This window comes from Coenobita brevimanus, chromosome 24 (assembly GCF_032717465.1).
Source record: "Coenobita brevimanus isolate Jiangsu-jjx chromosome 24, ASM3271746v2, whole genome shotgun sequence".
Taxonomy (NCBI): domain Eukaryota; kingdom Metazoa; phylum Arthropoda; class Malacostraca; order Decapoda; family Coenobitidae; genus Coenobita; species Coenobita brevimanus.
In genome coordinates, this window is record NC_136977.1 from 32,891,773 (window position 1) to 32,908,605 (window position 16,833).

Sequence of the window (16,833 nt, forward strand, 5' to 3'; positions counted from 1 at the left end):
GGGGGAGGAGAGAATGGTATACCGCTAGAGAACACGGATATATCACTTACCAGAAATAATAAATAAACCCAGTGACCAGTACCCATGTTGCGTAGGTTCTGTGGCCTTCCGATGTAAACCAACCAATATTTGCAGGTACTCGGGCCCCACCAAGGCCATGAGCCACGGAACTTGATAATCTCGCAGTGTTTCTTTGTGGACCAAACCGAACCCCTTGTGGAGCTCCGAGCCCTTGTATAAGAAAGTATTGGAATCACAGTTACTGTACGTGTTCTCGTAGGCTTATGAGGCTGTCTAGTGTATCTTTCTTACCAGTCCATTTCTGCATATTTATGATTCAAACTTGAGGTAGGTATTACACAGCCCATTCTCTGAGACCCAGCAGTCCTCCTACACGCAAGAGATGGCGAAGTACATCCTTACATGTCCTTGCTTCGGCATTGTACAATCTCCTTCTATGTTAAATTCGTGCCTCATTCAGGACTGGTGTGATGGTAGTAACAGGGGTGTTTTTATGACATGTGAATGCGTCTTGTGGAAGGTCTGTTAAACTTATTAAAACCATATTCAGAACTTCAATACTCACTTCTCAACTAAGAGAGTAGTTGCGAGTGGGATGGTTGGAAGGAAAGGAAAACAAAGCACAAGGCGAGAAATGAGGCAAGTGAGATTTTGAGGGATGATAAGTATGTAGTTGGAAGCAGAATCAGTATTTAATAAGGGTAATGAGTGCTGATAAACCTGTATCTCGAGACTACCTCTCACAGTATTCGAAGTAGTGTAACAGAAAGATTAGTACAGTAATCAATGTTTGCTGGGTAATTGGAAAGCTTCACATGGTTCCTGGATGCTGCGAAGAGGATTGTTTTAACCGCTTCCCTTGTGTCTGCGAGATATAACTCTCGAACAACTGAGACGTTTCAGAGGATTGGGGTCGGGGTTGGGGAAGCAAGTGAATGAAACACCTCAATTCCTCGTGGAATTGATATACCTTAATGATTTAGATAAATGATATAGGAGAAATTAAAAATATTTTTTCCAGATAGCCATTCAGATGCATTCAGAACTTCTCAGCAACATCCTCCTTCGGAAACAAGGAAATATGTGTACGTGGCATAAACTAACTTGCTAATTATGTTCCATCCTACAAAGTAGGATTGAAAGGGTGACGAAATTAGTGCTATTTCTTATCCTCCCCCTCCTCCCTCTTACACACTCAAGCATCAACATCAGTCTTGAGAATTGTGAAGATTTGAAAACACTAACATAATTTTTCAGTTACAGTTTCTTCTCTCTCTCTGTCTGTCTGTCTGTCTCTCTCTCTATGTTAAGGGAATCACAACTACTGGCAATATTCCTAATTGGAGTGTAGAGCACAAATATGGCTTCCTTTTATGTCTATCTATAGCAAGAGGCCTTATTCCCGTAAGGGGTTGCCACAAACTAATCCCCCCCCCCATGTCACCTTGGCTTCCGACTTCAGGTTGCCCTATCTCCAATTCAAACTCTCTCTCCCATACACCTCTCCACCTCATCCTTCCATCTAATCCTCGATCCCCCCCCGCCAACACCTCCACCTCACTCACACTCTCACAGTCAGTCTTTCAGTCTCCATATGGCCAACCCGCCTGAGCATACCTGTGTGAAAATGAAAAGGGCAGACTTAGTTTCTTTGTGCTCTGTTGAGGATTGTATAAGCTGATTGTAGCGAGTTTCCGTGGCAGTTAAAACCCAGCATTATCTACCTGAAGAATGTGGAAAATATTAAATTTCAGGTGTATATTTGCTTGCGGGATAATCAAAAGCAATCTCATCATTCCTCACAGCTGCGTAGAGAACTACACTAGTTAATTATCGTGTTCGCGTGACACTATACCACCAACGTCCTTCCCGAAATATGTGGAAGGCATTACATTACCGTCGTGCAGTGTGCTCTCGTTACACTGGAAAGCACTCAGTCCTTCTTAAAAGTTTTGTAAAGGATAGTTAAACTTTTCTTTGTATTGTGCTTGCCTAATACTAAAGTAACCGGTATTGTTCCTGAAATATGTGGGATGTGTTAGCTTAACATTTTACCGTCTGATTGAGTGACACTCGAAAGCATTCAATCGTTCCTGGATGTCGTGAATAAAATTAATTTTTTATCGTGTGTGCAAGACATCCTAACTACTAACATCATTTCAGAAATATGTGGAGAGCCTGTGCGAGTATCAGAAGCACTGACAAACTTTCTGAGAGCTGTATACATGGCTCTTTATTTCCTTATCGTGTGCTTAGAGGAAAATCGAAAAACACCAACATCGTTCATGAAAACTCTAGAAGCACTACATAACCGGCATATCATATCCTGCCGGTTTTGCGTTCGTTCCCAAAAGCTACGTAGATGACCTAGGTTATGACTTGTAGATTACCTTTTAATATATACTTTGAGGAACATCGACGTACATTTACATCGTCTGTGAAAAATATGGAAATCACCGAACTACCAGCTTACTATGTGTTTTGCCGGATAAACAAAAGTACCAGTCCCATTCCTGAGAAGTGGTTAAAGTATTGTAGCCTATTACCTGCATGACCTGTCCCAGCGTGCCTCTCAGTAATGGGAGTACAGGATGAGAGGCTGCCAGCACCACCTCCCGACCATTGGAGTCAAACCCCATTTCACTGGCTGGGTTAACCTATTCAGCATGCAGGGAATATGGAGGCAATATTCTTTCTTCCTGACTCTTATTTGAGTATCCTTCGTATTTGAGTACCTCTTCTGACCGGCTGCCGTTCCTTTCTGAGCTTTCTTTCTGAATGTCCTTTTCTGAGTATCCCATGTGTATGTAAGCAGATATGGGTAAGGGAGAAAGAACCCCATCTCCTTTATGAGGCTGGGGTTAATGGAGGCGTGAGCAGGTTTGGATGCTTCTTCACTCCCTGGAATGTCGCATGTAAATTTCCCACATTCTTCCCTCCCTCGCTGTGCCTAACAGCGTACTATTCACTGCACGGTCTCTCGGTGAAGGGGGAGGTGCTTGAGTATGCGTAAATAGTAGGAATGATGATTGTCCTCAACTTAATTGAGGGAGATATACAGTTGAACTTAATCTCCTAACCTAGCTTCTCCCCTGGCTGGACACCAACACACTTTGCAGAGACAAGAGCTAGGTTTAGGTAAAAAGGAGACCGCTTGCTATACCCTACAACCTGGTGGATCTGGACACAAGTGACTGCATTTCTGACTCGGATAGGCAAAACTGGGTGCAGTCTTGAACCATGACATGTGTGTGTGTGTGTGTGTGTGTGTGTGTGTGTGTGTGTGTGTGTGTGTGTGTGTGTGGTCATATCTCGCGTTTCTTGCTTGTTTGGAACTATAAGAACACAGAATTTATAATAAACAGATAACAACACAGATACCTACTGTAAGCCTTAATATTTATACACATCTTGAGGTAATGAGGAAGTTCCTAGCGGTGAATTCCGTTGCACAGCAGAATCCTAACACTAAGAAAACAGAAGAGAAAATTAAATTATGAATAATCTGGGGAGAAAAGAATGATTAGGGGGAAGAGTTATGATGCAAAATAATTATGAGAAAAGGGAATTTATAAGAGAGAAAGTTAAAAGTTATCACAGGCGGAAGTGGCTAAGTGCCGAAACAAGGCAGGAAAGACTGGCTGGGGAAAAGGGGTGGATGGGGAAGAGGTCGGGGAGGAGGGGTTGGGGAAAGAAAAGAGGAAGGAAAGGAAGAAAGGGGGGAGAGGGGAGATTGAAAGGGAGAGGGGAAAGACGGGGGAGAGGAAAGGAAGATGAAAGAGGAGGAAGGAGAAATGGGGGTAGGAAGAAGAAAGGGAGAAGTGCAGGAAGAAAAGGGGAAGAAGAGGAAAAGGGTGGAGGAAGGGAAAGGAGGAGGCGAGGAAGAGGAAAAGCGAGACAGAAGGGGAGGCAGGAGGCGAGGGGGAAGAGGAGGGAAATGAAGATGGAAAGGGAAGGAGGAGAGGGGAAAGGAAAGAAAGCAAGGGGGAGAAAGAGGGGTTACGGAGAGGAGGACGGTAGGGGAAAGAAAGGAATAGAAGAGCGAACGGAAAAGATTGAAAGAAAGAGAATTGTTGGCAGGAAAAGGAAATCAAGAAAGAAGGGGAAGAGGAGAAGAAACAGAAGGAGAAGATGGTGAGGTAAGTTGAAGTAAGAACCAACAAGACATGGTAAAAACTACCGAGTGGAGGGAATTTTAATTCTCAGGAGGAAATCCTGCACGACGGCTAAACTCAACTTGGCCATAAACCCCAACCCCCACAGAAGCATCCTACCTTCTCTCCCCCTGTCTCTCCCCCTTCCCCAGCCCCTCCCGTTTCTTAGCCCTTTCTCTCCTCCTCTTCAATCTCTTCTCCGTGGCCCCCCCTCCCCCTCCTGAACCCTCCCTTCACACTCTCCTCCGAACCCTTTCTCCTACTTCCCCTCTGAACCCTCCCTCCTCTTTCTCCTCCTCCTCTTCTCTCTCTCTTTTCTCTTCTCCTTCCTTCCTCTTCCCCTCTTCCCCCTGCGGAAAGACACCCGCTCTCACTCACCAGGTTTTACACGATTTAAGTAAATTTGAGTGATTATTCCGTGTGCAAATAGTGCATCTGTGTTTATAAGTGTCTTGGAAGTATCATTCTAGTGAAAGGTGTGAACGTCCAGTGTATGTTAGAGTTTTCTGCTGTGTTTTAAGTGTGAAAAGCTCTGTCTGGTCGAGTGTTTGTTTATCTACGTTTGGCGCTAAATAGTGTGACCGGTGGGTGGTTATTGTTCTCGTGGAAGTGATTAGTATTACCCTGTGTAAATTAGAGCTACAATTGGGTGAGTGTTAACTGTATGTTGTTTCACCAGTAAAAACAGTTTATAACCATTCGGAACTGAGTGGAATTTTTGTTTTGTTTTGATTTCTTTGTACGAGCTGATGTAGGCTGAGTGGAATTTTGTAATGTTTTGACTTGTCTTTGTATGAACTGAGCTTTATTTTCTGGTGATACAGCAGTTCAGTGTAATTGCTGTGTATTAACAGTAGTGTGGGAACGATTTTGTGACGATTCAAGCAGTTTGTGGCAATCAGTTGTGACTGTGGTTGGCGCCGTTGTGTTGGTAGATGTAAACAACTGCAGTCTGGTACAGTATACTTGGTGTATTTAGTGTTAAGCATTCCCCTGTGGACAGTGTATGAGTGAGTGGGTACTATTCCCTTAGTTTTTGTTATATCCCATGTTTACAGTTACCCTTATGGGTAAGATATAATTGTATTTTCATATGTTGAAACTTTTCAGATGATAAACAACTTATTTGTGTATTGTAAGACTCTGTTGTAACTTCACTGCGGTTGTAATTCAGGTAGTATAATATTAGTTTTTTATTCCAGGTAACGGTTAGCTTTTCATTCTTTGTAACAGGTGTATTACTAACCAGTAAGGTAGCTATTCCTGTACAGTTCTAAACAGCAACAAGACCCCCACCAGTAAAACCTGTAACCATTGCATAAATTGTCACTGTTCTAACAGGTTTTGTATATAACTTATTCTTGTTCCAATATCTCTCCCAGGTACTAATCTGTATTACCAAATTCTATTTCTCTGATTAATCCTCGCAGTTACCTTGCATTTGAGAATGTCACGGAACATCATTTGCGTAACCTGCTCCGGTAGTTTCACCGGATCCTTTTATACGGACCGCACCTTTGTTTGCAGGATGTGCAAACTACGTCAGAGCCTGGAAGACAAGCTAACCGAGGCTTCGAACAAAATTAACAGTCTGACCCGAAAAGTACTCGTAGATGTGCTGGAGGAATTCATTGTGAGTAATGTCGGACACACTGCAGAGGACGATGTCACTGCTAGGCCAACTGCAGTCCAGGTTGACCATCCTCCTCCTGCTGTAGTTACTTCTCTCCCCACCGTACAGAATGAATTCCAGCCAGTGCGGAATGGTGCAAGGCTTGTAAGGAAAAGAAGCATCATTCCAGTAACAACATACAACAAGTTTCAAATTCTCACAGAAGTAGAGGAAGAGCCCCATGAGGCACTGGTTGTGGGGGACTCCATCATCCGTGGTTAGTTGGTGGACTTTTGCAGCAGGGCACCCTCTAAACGAAAGCGTTTTTGTATTCCAGGTGCAGGAGTAGATGATGTAACAGAGGCTGTGGATGACGTTTTTGAGAATGCGGAAAATGACAGCCTTGTTATCATTCATACAGGTACCAACGACGTCATACAAACCCGATCAGAGGAGCTAATGGAGAAGTACAGGAAGATGATCCGACGCTACAAGGAGAAAACTAACCATATTTTAATTTCAGACATACTACCAAGGATTAATGCAGGGAATGCCTTCTTCAGCAGAGCATTTAGTATTAATAACAGAGTCAAGTCACTTTGCTTACAGAAAGGAGTTCAGTTCATCGACACGTGGAACCAATTTTACGAGCAGTGTACACTATTTAGGAATGATGGATTACACTTGAATGCCATTGGTTCTGCCCGTCTCAGTCGTTTGCTTAATGATGCCGTAAGTTTTTTCTGGAGAGAAAACAGGCATCACGAGAGGCAAACGTAGTTGTCATATAATCTGATAAATCAATAGGTGGAAGCTCCCCACATCAGAAAGGAAAGCACATTAAAGCAATCCTTGCAAATGCTTGTAGTCTATGTAATAAATTTTCTGATTTAGAGGCCCTTGCCTTTACCGAAGATTATGATGTAATTGGAGTAACAGAATCGTGGCTAAATACTGAGCAGAGAGATTTTCTAGCAGAGTTTAATTTACCAGGCTATCACATTTTCACTTGTGAAAGGAAGAATCGAGCAGGGGGTGGCGTGTTGTTATATGTTAAATCAGGATTTCATCCAGTCGAAATTACCAAGCCATGTATTGAAAACATCGACACTATTTATACTCAGCTTAGAAATGAATCTTGTCATAAAATCACTCTTGGGTTAATTTATCATCCACCTGGTCAGCCACTCAACATTGATAATGAAATCTACAATCAAATTGCTGAACTATCTTGTCTGCAAAGCACTGTAATATTTGGTGACTTTAATTTACCAGTTCCAAAATGGGGAGAAGCCCTCTCCTCACACACAGGGTCAGACCTATATACAAATTTGCAAGAAAGTTCTTTGTATCAATTTGTAAATTATCCGACACGTGGAGCTAACATCCTAGATCTTGTCTTAGCTACATCAGAAAATGTAGTGAGTAATGTTATTGTAGGAGAAGAATTTAGTACAAGTGATCATTGCATAGTTACAGTTAACATTAAATTCAGTGAAGACAGTGTCAAGGCCAGTTGTGAGAAAGTGCCCGACTTTAAGAGAGCAAATTTTAAGAAATTAAAGGCAATTGCAAGTGCAGCTGATTGGCATCCCATTGTCAAAACTTTAGATATCAATGACGCGTGGAGTTACTTTACAGAAACTCTCAACAGTGCCATCAAATTATGTATTCCTATGCGCAACAGAAGGCCCGCCAAAAATTCTAAACCCAAATGGTGGAACTCCAACATTAAACATTGTCTAGAAGCAAAAAATCTTGCATATAAGAAATATAATACCACAAAGAGTCAAAGTGATAAAAATGAATACGATGCCCTTCAACGAAAAGCCAAAAAATTAATTAAATGCAGTAAGAACATCTTGAGACACATATTGCAAGTATCAGTAAATCAAATCCCAAAGAATATTTCAGTTACATAAGAAGCAAAAAGGTAATAACTCCATCAATCGGTCCCTTAGTCACAGATAACGGATAGCACACTGATGATGATACTATGATGGAGAAAATTCTTAATACTTTCTTCGCGTCAGTATTTACAACAGAAAATATACATACAATTCCTACTGTTTCCCCCATTCCTATAGAAGAGGGCAACAAAATCACTGACATTGCAGTCAGTGATCGCGACGTACTGCTTGCAATAAACAGATTAAAAGAGAATCAAGCACCAGGACCGGACAAAATATCGCCACGTGTACGAGTATTGAAGGAACTACAGAATGAAATATCAAAGCCTTTAGCTGAAATTTTTAACTTATCACTTAAGAGCAGTAAGGTGCCACATGAATGGAAGCTTGCTAACGTAACCCCAATATTCAAAAAAGGCAACAGAGCCCAACCAGAAAACTACCGGCTAATTAGTTTAACATTGGTGTTTTGCAAATTGCTTGAAACTACTATCAGAGACAAGTTTGTAAAACACTTAGAAACAAACAATCTCATAAAAGATTCGCAACATGGTTTTCGTAATAATCGCTCTTGCCTTATGAATCTGCTGGACTTTTTCAATGATATATTGAACATGTATGACGGGACTAAATCTGTTGATGTGGTCTACCTCGATTTTCAAAAGGCTTATGACAAAGTTCCACACAAAAGACCCCTTCAGAAGCTAAAGGCACACGGTTTCAGTGGCAGTGTTCTCAGGTGGGTAGAAGATTGGCTTACCGGACGAAAACAGAGTTGTAATAAGTGGAAAAGAGTCAGACTGGATAAACGTTACAAGTGGAGTGCCGCAGGGTTCAGTGTTAGGTCCTATTCTTTTCTTAATATATGTGAATGATATTGATGAAGGATTGTGTTGTAAGATTTCAAAATTTGCTGATGATACTAAAATAGGTAACAGAGCAGATACAGCACTGCAAAGACAGGCAATTCAGAGAGATCTTGATCAACTGTTTAACTGGACCCAAGTCTGGCAAATGGATTTCAATATTAATAAATGCAAAGTGTTAAACATTGGCAGTAAAAATGTAAGAGCAAGTTATAGCATGAATAATGTCCAGCTTGATAGGGTAAACCATGAAAAAGACTTAGGAGTTATAATAACAAATGATTTGAAACCAAGCAAACAATGTACAGAAGCTGTGAAAAAAGCCAACAAAATGATTGGGTTCATAGGCAGAGCATTTGAATATAAATCCGATTATATCGTCCTCACTTTGTATAATTCCTTAGTACGCCCACACTTGGAGTATTGCGTTCAGTTTTGGTCACCATATTATAAAAACGATATTGAAAAGCTTGAAAGAGTGCAGTGAAGGATGACAAAGATGATACCTAGACTGAGAAACCGTACGAGGAACGTTTAGAAGCCCTGAATTTCTTTACCCTAACAAAACGGAGGATACAAGATTTAATTCAAGTATTCAAGATATTCAAAGGACATGATAACATGGCTGTCGATAAATACTTCACAGTTGATCACTCGAACTACACTAGAGGCAATGGGCATAAAATAATTGTCAAACAATTCCAGTCGCATGAAGCTAAGCATTTCTTCTTCAATAGAGTTGTAAATATATGGAATAAACTGCCCTCCAGTGTAATAGATTGTAATACAATACAAACCTTTAAAGGTCGCCTGGTTAAGTATTTGTTGTCTAATCCCCAGTTTAATATGTTTACTCCTGAATAAAGCACTTGTGTACGTATAATTTTCAGTTTTATTTTATTTAAGTTTTTTAGAGCCTGGATCAATTTATTAAATGCAAATATAGTATATGCACAGGCTAGGATATGCACAGATAGCCCTGAGTTAACGGTCACTACTCATACTATCGACCTGTGATGGGCTGTGGATCACTGAGGGTCCCTGTTAGTTACGTGGCCACCATCGGGATTTTTTTAATGTACCAGGGGTCACTGCTTCAGGAGGTGACTTGTCTGCTTGTCCTGCATGGAAAAGTTCCTAGTCTCAGTGGAATGAATGGAGCTGGGGCCTGATTGACTGCTGCCTATCTTAATAGTGCCAGGCAAGGCTGCCACACCACCCCTGAATATCCACACTGTGCACTGTGCAATTTCCACACTGTATCAGCAGACGCCCCATCAACTCAACGTACCCGTACAGCGACATGCATTAGTTATTTATTTATTCAGTTACTCATTGTACTTCATTACTTTCTCTTTCAGGTTATTTATGCTGATAGCTTATAGATAATTTATTACAGAATGTAGTTTTCCTTTTCAGTCTTTCCTATGAAATTTCCATGTCAGTTTTTCCATGCTGCGTGGTGGTTTTTCTCACTTTTTCTTGTCAGTTTTGGCTGGAGGGTTTGGAGGCGGGGGGAGCCTTCTAGCTTTACTATCCTTATCCTTCAGCATGTAGAGTTAGATCTTGTAGTCATAGTTTACTCTGTACCAAACAGCCTCGAAAGGACCATAAGGTCTGTTGCTGTTTGCTTTCCTTTGTACTCCTTTGTACTTAGTCCCTCTCCCCTCTCCCTCTCCTGATCCCCTCCTTTCCCCCCCTCCCTTCTTCTCTCCTCTCTTCCACAGCCGTCATCCCCGCTCGACTCTCCCTCTAACTCCCTCGGTTCTATTCTCCTCTTTTCCCCTTAGTCTTCTCCCTTTTCTCCCCCCTCCTCTCTCTCTCTCTCTCTCTCTCTCTCTCCAGAAGTGTTTAGTTTTTCTGTTAATCAGTTTCTCCACTAGCACAGAGAGGCGTACGGAATTCATTGCACCAGAAAGGTATTTAGAGACAAATTAATCTTTTCCTTGTTTCGCCCATGAGGGGAGTTCCATTACGGGCAACAGGGTGGAGGGAGGCAAGGACGGGCAGAGGAGGATAATGGTGTGGAGAGAATGGGAAATGATAGAAAAGAGAAGAGGAGCGGGTAGATGAGAGGAAAGAAGAGGAAATTATATGGGGGGAAAGAAGAGAAGAGAGGATTTAAGGGGAGGAAAAGATTAAAGAAAGGGAAAGAAGATAAGAAGAGGGGGGAAAAGAGAATAAAGAGGGTATCAGGGGAGGGGAGATTAGAGGCTGGTAGTGAAGAGACAAGAGGGTGGGAAATGAAGAGCTGAAAGAAGAAATGAGGAGAGAGAATACGAGCAGAAATGAGCAAGGAAGAGAACAGGAGAGAAAAGGGGAGAGAAGTGAAAAACAGAACACTTAAGAACAGGAGAGAGAAAAAGAATCGAGCAAGAGGAGTTAAGATGACAACACAGAAGAAGGAGGAAAGAAGTGTTTGGAAAAGGAGAGGAAGTGGGTACACGAAGAAAGAGAATAAAAGTCGATGAGGAGGAGTGAAATAGGAGAAAAAGAAAATTCGATTAAAAAAGAAAAAGAGAGAGAAAGTGGACACAAGGAAAGAGAATAAAAGTCGAGGAAGAGTAGTTAAGAAGAAAAAGAAGAGAAGTCAAGGAAGCAGAAGAGTACAAAGGAGTACAAAGGAAACCAAACAGCAACAGACCTTATGGTCCTTTCGAGGCTGTTTGTTAGAGTAGACTATGACTACAAGATCTAATTCTACATGATGAAGGATAAGGATAGTAAAGCAAGAAGGAAGAAAAGAAGAAGTGTACATGTTTCTTTGCTGACCATGCCTCAACTTCTTCACAGGGCCAGGCCAGCCACTGCAAAATCTTACGAAGCATCAGCCACGTCAGGATAACTAGAATTCCCACCCACCCTCCATGATGCTGGTTAGGCCCTGGACCGATTCATTCCCCTCCCCCCTTACCTTCCTCTCCCCCCCTCTTTACCTCCTTCACTCCTCTCTACCTCCCACTCCCCTGTAGCACCACTGTTACCCCAATAACCCCTCTACACCCCTCTCGCACGAATGTCACCCTCACTCACCCTCTGTACCCCTTTCGCACCACTGCCATCCCCATTCACCATCTGTACCTCTCTCGCACCACCGTCATCCCCATCCACTCTTTGTACTCCTCTCACACCAGTGTCGCTCCCACACCCTCTGTATCCCCTCTCTTCTCCCACTCCCCCTAAGTACTCCTTCGCATCTCCACATCCCCTCCCTCTCTCCCCTCTCCCTCCCATTCACCTCGCATCCCACCACCCGTACCCCCAACCCTCACTCTCACTGTCAGATCCCCCCTTGGACATGCTTAGAAGGTAGCATCACTGGGCATTAATTCTTAATAGTGTCAGAGGTCACACACACACACACACACACACACACACACACACACACACACACACACACACACACACACCCACTCATACACACACACACACACACACACACACACGAGATAATGATAATGAAATCGGCGTGCTGGACAAACAGATATTACTCCATGCGACTTGACTCTACAAAAGATGTTCCTCCCTCCCTTCCTCAGTAACCGTTAATGCTGTTTTGAGGAGCTGGCGAGGGTGATGCTGACTGCTGACTGCTTTCTGTTACGGTAGTAGGATTGGATGGTGGGCTTTGTTTTGACTGCATACAATTGAGTTTCGTTTTAGGTCGGTGGGATTAACTTTTGATTTTTATTTTAGGTGAATAGGATTCTGTTAATAGGTGGACGGGATCTGTTGTTATTCTAGGCAGATAGAACTAACGAGTGTTATTTTGATCGCCTATCGTTAAAGGCTGTTTTCAGTGGATGGGACTGTGTACTGAATGCTGTTCAAGGTGGACTGAAAACACCACGGTGTTAGGTGGACAGTACTGACTTCTGAGAGCTATGTAGGATGGTTAGAAATATACTACTAAATGCATTTTTTATTGGCTGCTAGGTACTGCTTAAGATGAATTATATTAACTACTCCTTTACCTAGATATAGCTTGACTGCTGAGAACTGTATATGGTGGCTAGACTGAGACTGCGGAGTACTGTTTAGAGCGGATAGGTTTACCTGCTGGTCCTGTTTAGGGCGGGAAGGATGAACTGACTGCCTGGTTGGATATCGGACAGACGGACTTATTGGGTATAGCCAAAACGACCCTGACGTATTGGACAGATAAGGATAGTTGCTGGGTTAGATGCTGGCCGTGGTTGCTGGGTAAATTTCTTCATTTCCATGACGTACTTTTGCCGTTTATTCTTGCTGCTACCGGGTAATTTCATTCATTTTATGAGACAGACTGAGAGAGAGAGAGAGAGAGAGAGACAGACAGACAGACAGACAGAGATGGACGAGAAAGTTGTTTTACGGTACTGGAAAGAGATAAGGAAGATTAAGAGAATGAATGGGGGAGTTAGTGAAAATATACGATGATGAAGAGAAAAACACATGAGCGAAGAGGTGGAAAGATGAATTAGTGAGAAGAAGAAATGAATAAGTGGAAAACCGTGTAGCTGAGCCACTGAGTGGATGATTATACAGTTACCAGAGTGAGCTTTGCAGGAATGAATAAATAGTTGAGTAGAATGATGGAGTATATGAGAGAGGGGTGTGTGAGTTGGGAGCAGGGCAGTGAAATGGCGAGGGACAGGGCGACATGGAGGCGATTTGTTTGGGACCACCCCTTACGGGATTAAGGCGTCTGGCAATAGACAGATTGATAGATAGAATGATGGATGAGTTGATGAGAAAGTGGCTGCGTGCGTAAGTAGGTGAGTGGATGGGTGGAAGAATGGACTGATAAATTGACGAGGGAGACTGTTTGTGTGTGTGTGTGTGTGTGTGTGTGTGTGTGTGTGTGTGTGTGTGTGTGTGTGTGTGAGTGTGTGTGTGTGTGTGAGAGAGAGAGAGAGAGAGAGAGAGATGAGGAAGACTGTGTAAGGGGATGAGGAGTAAAACGTACATACTGCAAGTTTGTGCAAGAGGTGAAGAGCACATGTGGGAGGGGTTCACGGGGAGGGGAATGGGGGAAGGGTGGAGGGGACGGTGCGAGGGGAGGGGGAGTGGGAGGGGGAGGGGGAGGGGAGGGGAGGGGATGGAAGGGGAGTGGAGGGAGAAGTGGGAAGGGAAAGGAGAGGACGAAGTGGGACTGGGAGGTGGGTTAAATTAGTGGTCTTTTCCCTTTCTGAATGCCCCTTCTAATACTTTCCTCGGTTAACAGTGCCATTACCATTGGTTCCACGCTGGCTGAAATGAAACTGGAGAGGGGGAGGGAGGAAAAGAAAAATAGACAGACAAACAAACAGACAGAAACAGAGTGGGTGAGAGACTGAGTGTTTATGAAAGGTGGAAGAAAGCATGAGAAAGTAGTCTACATTCGGGATAGAGACAGTATGAGAAAATGTAAGAGAGGGGGGTTATGAAAAAAGCATGCGAGGGAGACAAGGCCATTATGTGAGGGTGAGGGTTTATACTATTATATGTGTTTGGTTGGAGGGAGGTAGAGGAACGGGATGATGTGTAAGAATGTGTGAAGGAGGGCTGAAATGTGTGAGGAACAGTTGAGAATATATTTGAGTGGGAGGCAAGTTCATTATGTGGAAGATGTGATTGTTAGTGCAATGTATCAAGGAAGAGGAGAACTGGGTGTTGTGTAAAAGAGCATGAGAGAAAGAACTGAGGAACTGGTGTGTGGGTGGTGGAACAGAGAAAGAATGTGGAGTGGCAGGATATTATGTGAAAAGAGTTCTACTAGACGAGAAGGTAGTACGAAAGATAGGACGGGAGATGATTAGACCAAGAAATGTGGGGTGGGGGATGAGTAGTTCAAGAAACGTGGGAGGAGAGGGAAGAAAAAAATCCACGCTCCCTACCAAAACGTTGTCTTAACCTCATCAGTTTCAAGCAACAACCGCAGTCGGAATAGAAACTTGGAATACCTTAAACTGAAGCCCCCACAATTACTTTACTACCCAGACGAAGGAAATGAGAGGGGAGGCGAGTTGTTAACAAGCACGATGGTGGTTACGCTGACAATGAGGGTGGAGGTGGAGGGGATGGATTTTATTTTCACCACATTATATTGCTAAATTTTCAATTTTTATGTGCCTTCCGACAGTCTCATTAACGTTCGGGTTTGGTCACGTTCACTTGTAATGGAATTTCTTACCTCCACTGCCAGCAGCGATGTGGGTATTCGTCTCTTTCATTGTCTTCATCGCTTATTTTTCCCTTTTATTTAATCTGGCAAAATTTTTCAACAATAGATTCTAAGTATAACAGACGATTTTTTTTTTTTTTTTTGTCACGTTAGGAAAGGCTTTTCGTACTGAAGGGTGACTGATCATCTTAACTCTCTTGAAGGCAGACATCCACTCAGGCAGTTTACTCTTTCACTCTCCAGGCGATTATATTTAGCTGCCGCAAGACGATTTTAATAACCCCAGGTCTAACGTCTGGTACTGATCAGGTTGCTGGACTTTCCTACCACCACCAGTGACTGCTTTCTTGTCATCTTTGTTTTCATTTTTTTGTAGTATTACAGTATTACTTTCTGCTGATGAGGTAATGGAAACGCTTAACGCTAGTCGATACGATAATGTCTAATTGATTAATTTTCCTTTTGTTACTACCAGACAATTGTATTCAGCCGAAGAAAGCATCTCTGGGTAATATCCTACGGCCTTTCTAGGAAATGACATCTTTATGTTTTTTTTTTTTGTTTTTTTTGATAAACTCAAGACAGTGTTAATGAATAATGAAATATCTACAGCCGAAAAGGTCACACGACTATCTCAGCCTTGATGGTCTTTCTTAACCTATATCCCTTGATGGTCTTTCTTCAACAGTATCTTCTTTTGGCTTCACACTCCCATCGAGAGAGGGGAGGGCGAAATACTTCTAAGTCTTTCAGTGTAATGGTGTCTTTATTATTTTATTCTTGTTGCGCCAGACTGTTTTATTCAGCTTAGGGACATCTTCCACAACGAAGGGTTTGTTTGTTTGTTTGTTTGTTTTAACCACTAGCAGTGATGGTATTTTTTCCCTTTCATCTTTTTTCTTCCCATCGTCAAGCATATATAGTCATGTTAATGAGTTATTATTATTATTGTTATTATTATTATTATTATTATTAATATTGTTATTATTATTATTATTATTATTATTATTATTATTATTATTATTTTTAGTATTAGTATTAGTAGTATTATTACCACAATCACCACCACCACCACCACCACTACTACTACTACTACAACTACTACTACTACTACTATTACTACTGCTGCTACTACTACTACTGCCACTGCTACTGCTACTATTACTTCTACTACTACTACTATTCTTACCTCCATCAAGGAGGTTATGTTTTACTACGCGCTGGTTTGTTTGTCTATCTGCTTGTCTGTCAGCAGGATTACTCAAAAAGTTATAAAATGATTTTGATGAAATTTTGTCGAAAGACGGGCAATGGGCCAAGGAAGAAATGATTAAATTATGGGCCGGATCCAGATTCGGATCCAGATGCTATATCCACGGATCAGGGCCCGGAATTACTCAAAAAGTTATGAACGGATTTTGATAAAACTTTGTGGATGGGTGGGCCATGGGCCAAAGAAGAAATGATTAAATTTGGGGGCGGATTCGGATCCGGAACATCCCGCACAATATTTCCGAAATTTCTCAATGAATATCATTTAAATTCTGTGGAAAGGTGGGCCATGGACCAAGAAAGAATTGGTTAAATTTGGGGACGGATACGGATCCGCATCCTTTTCATGGCAATGACACTGGCAGAGGTATGTGCTCTCTGAGCACTATCTAGTTATTATTATTATTATTAGTAGTAGTAGCAGTAGTAGTAGTAGTAGCAGTAGTAGTAGTAGTAGTAATAGTAGCAGTAGTACTACAGTCGCGACAGCGAGAGGTGGCGGAGAAGCGCCTCCCTCAGGGAGGACTGAGAAAAAGGCTTTCCTTCTCTCGTCCCTGAATGGTCTACGGTGATGGGCAGAATGGGGAGGTGTGAGAGCGCTTATATTTCCCTCATAGTACCGTCACCAAATTGATCGCCATGGTTCGAAGCTTTATTTATTGCTACAGCAGTTAATATGTGTACACAGACTATTACCTGTGGTATATCACAATACATACAGGTGTGCATGTTGATATTCTAGAATATGAAAGTCCAGCCAAAAACATTTAAGGAGTAAAACATTAGAAAGGACAGGATAATACTCACCATAAGCCAAAATCAGGGAAGGGAGAGAGAGAGAGAGAGAGAGAGA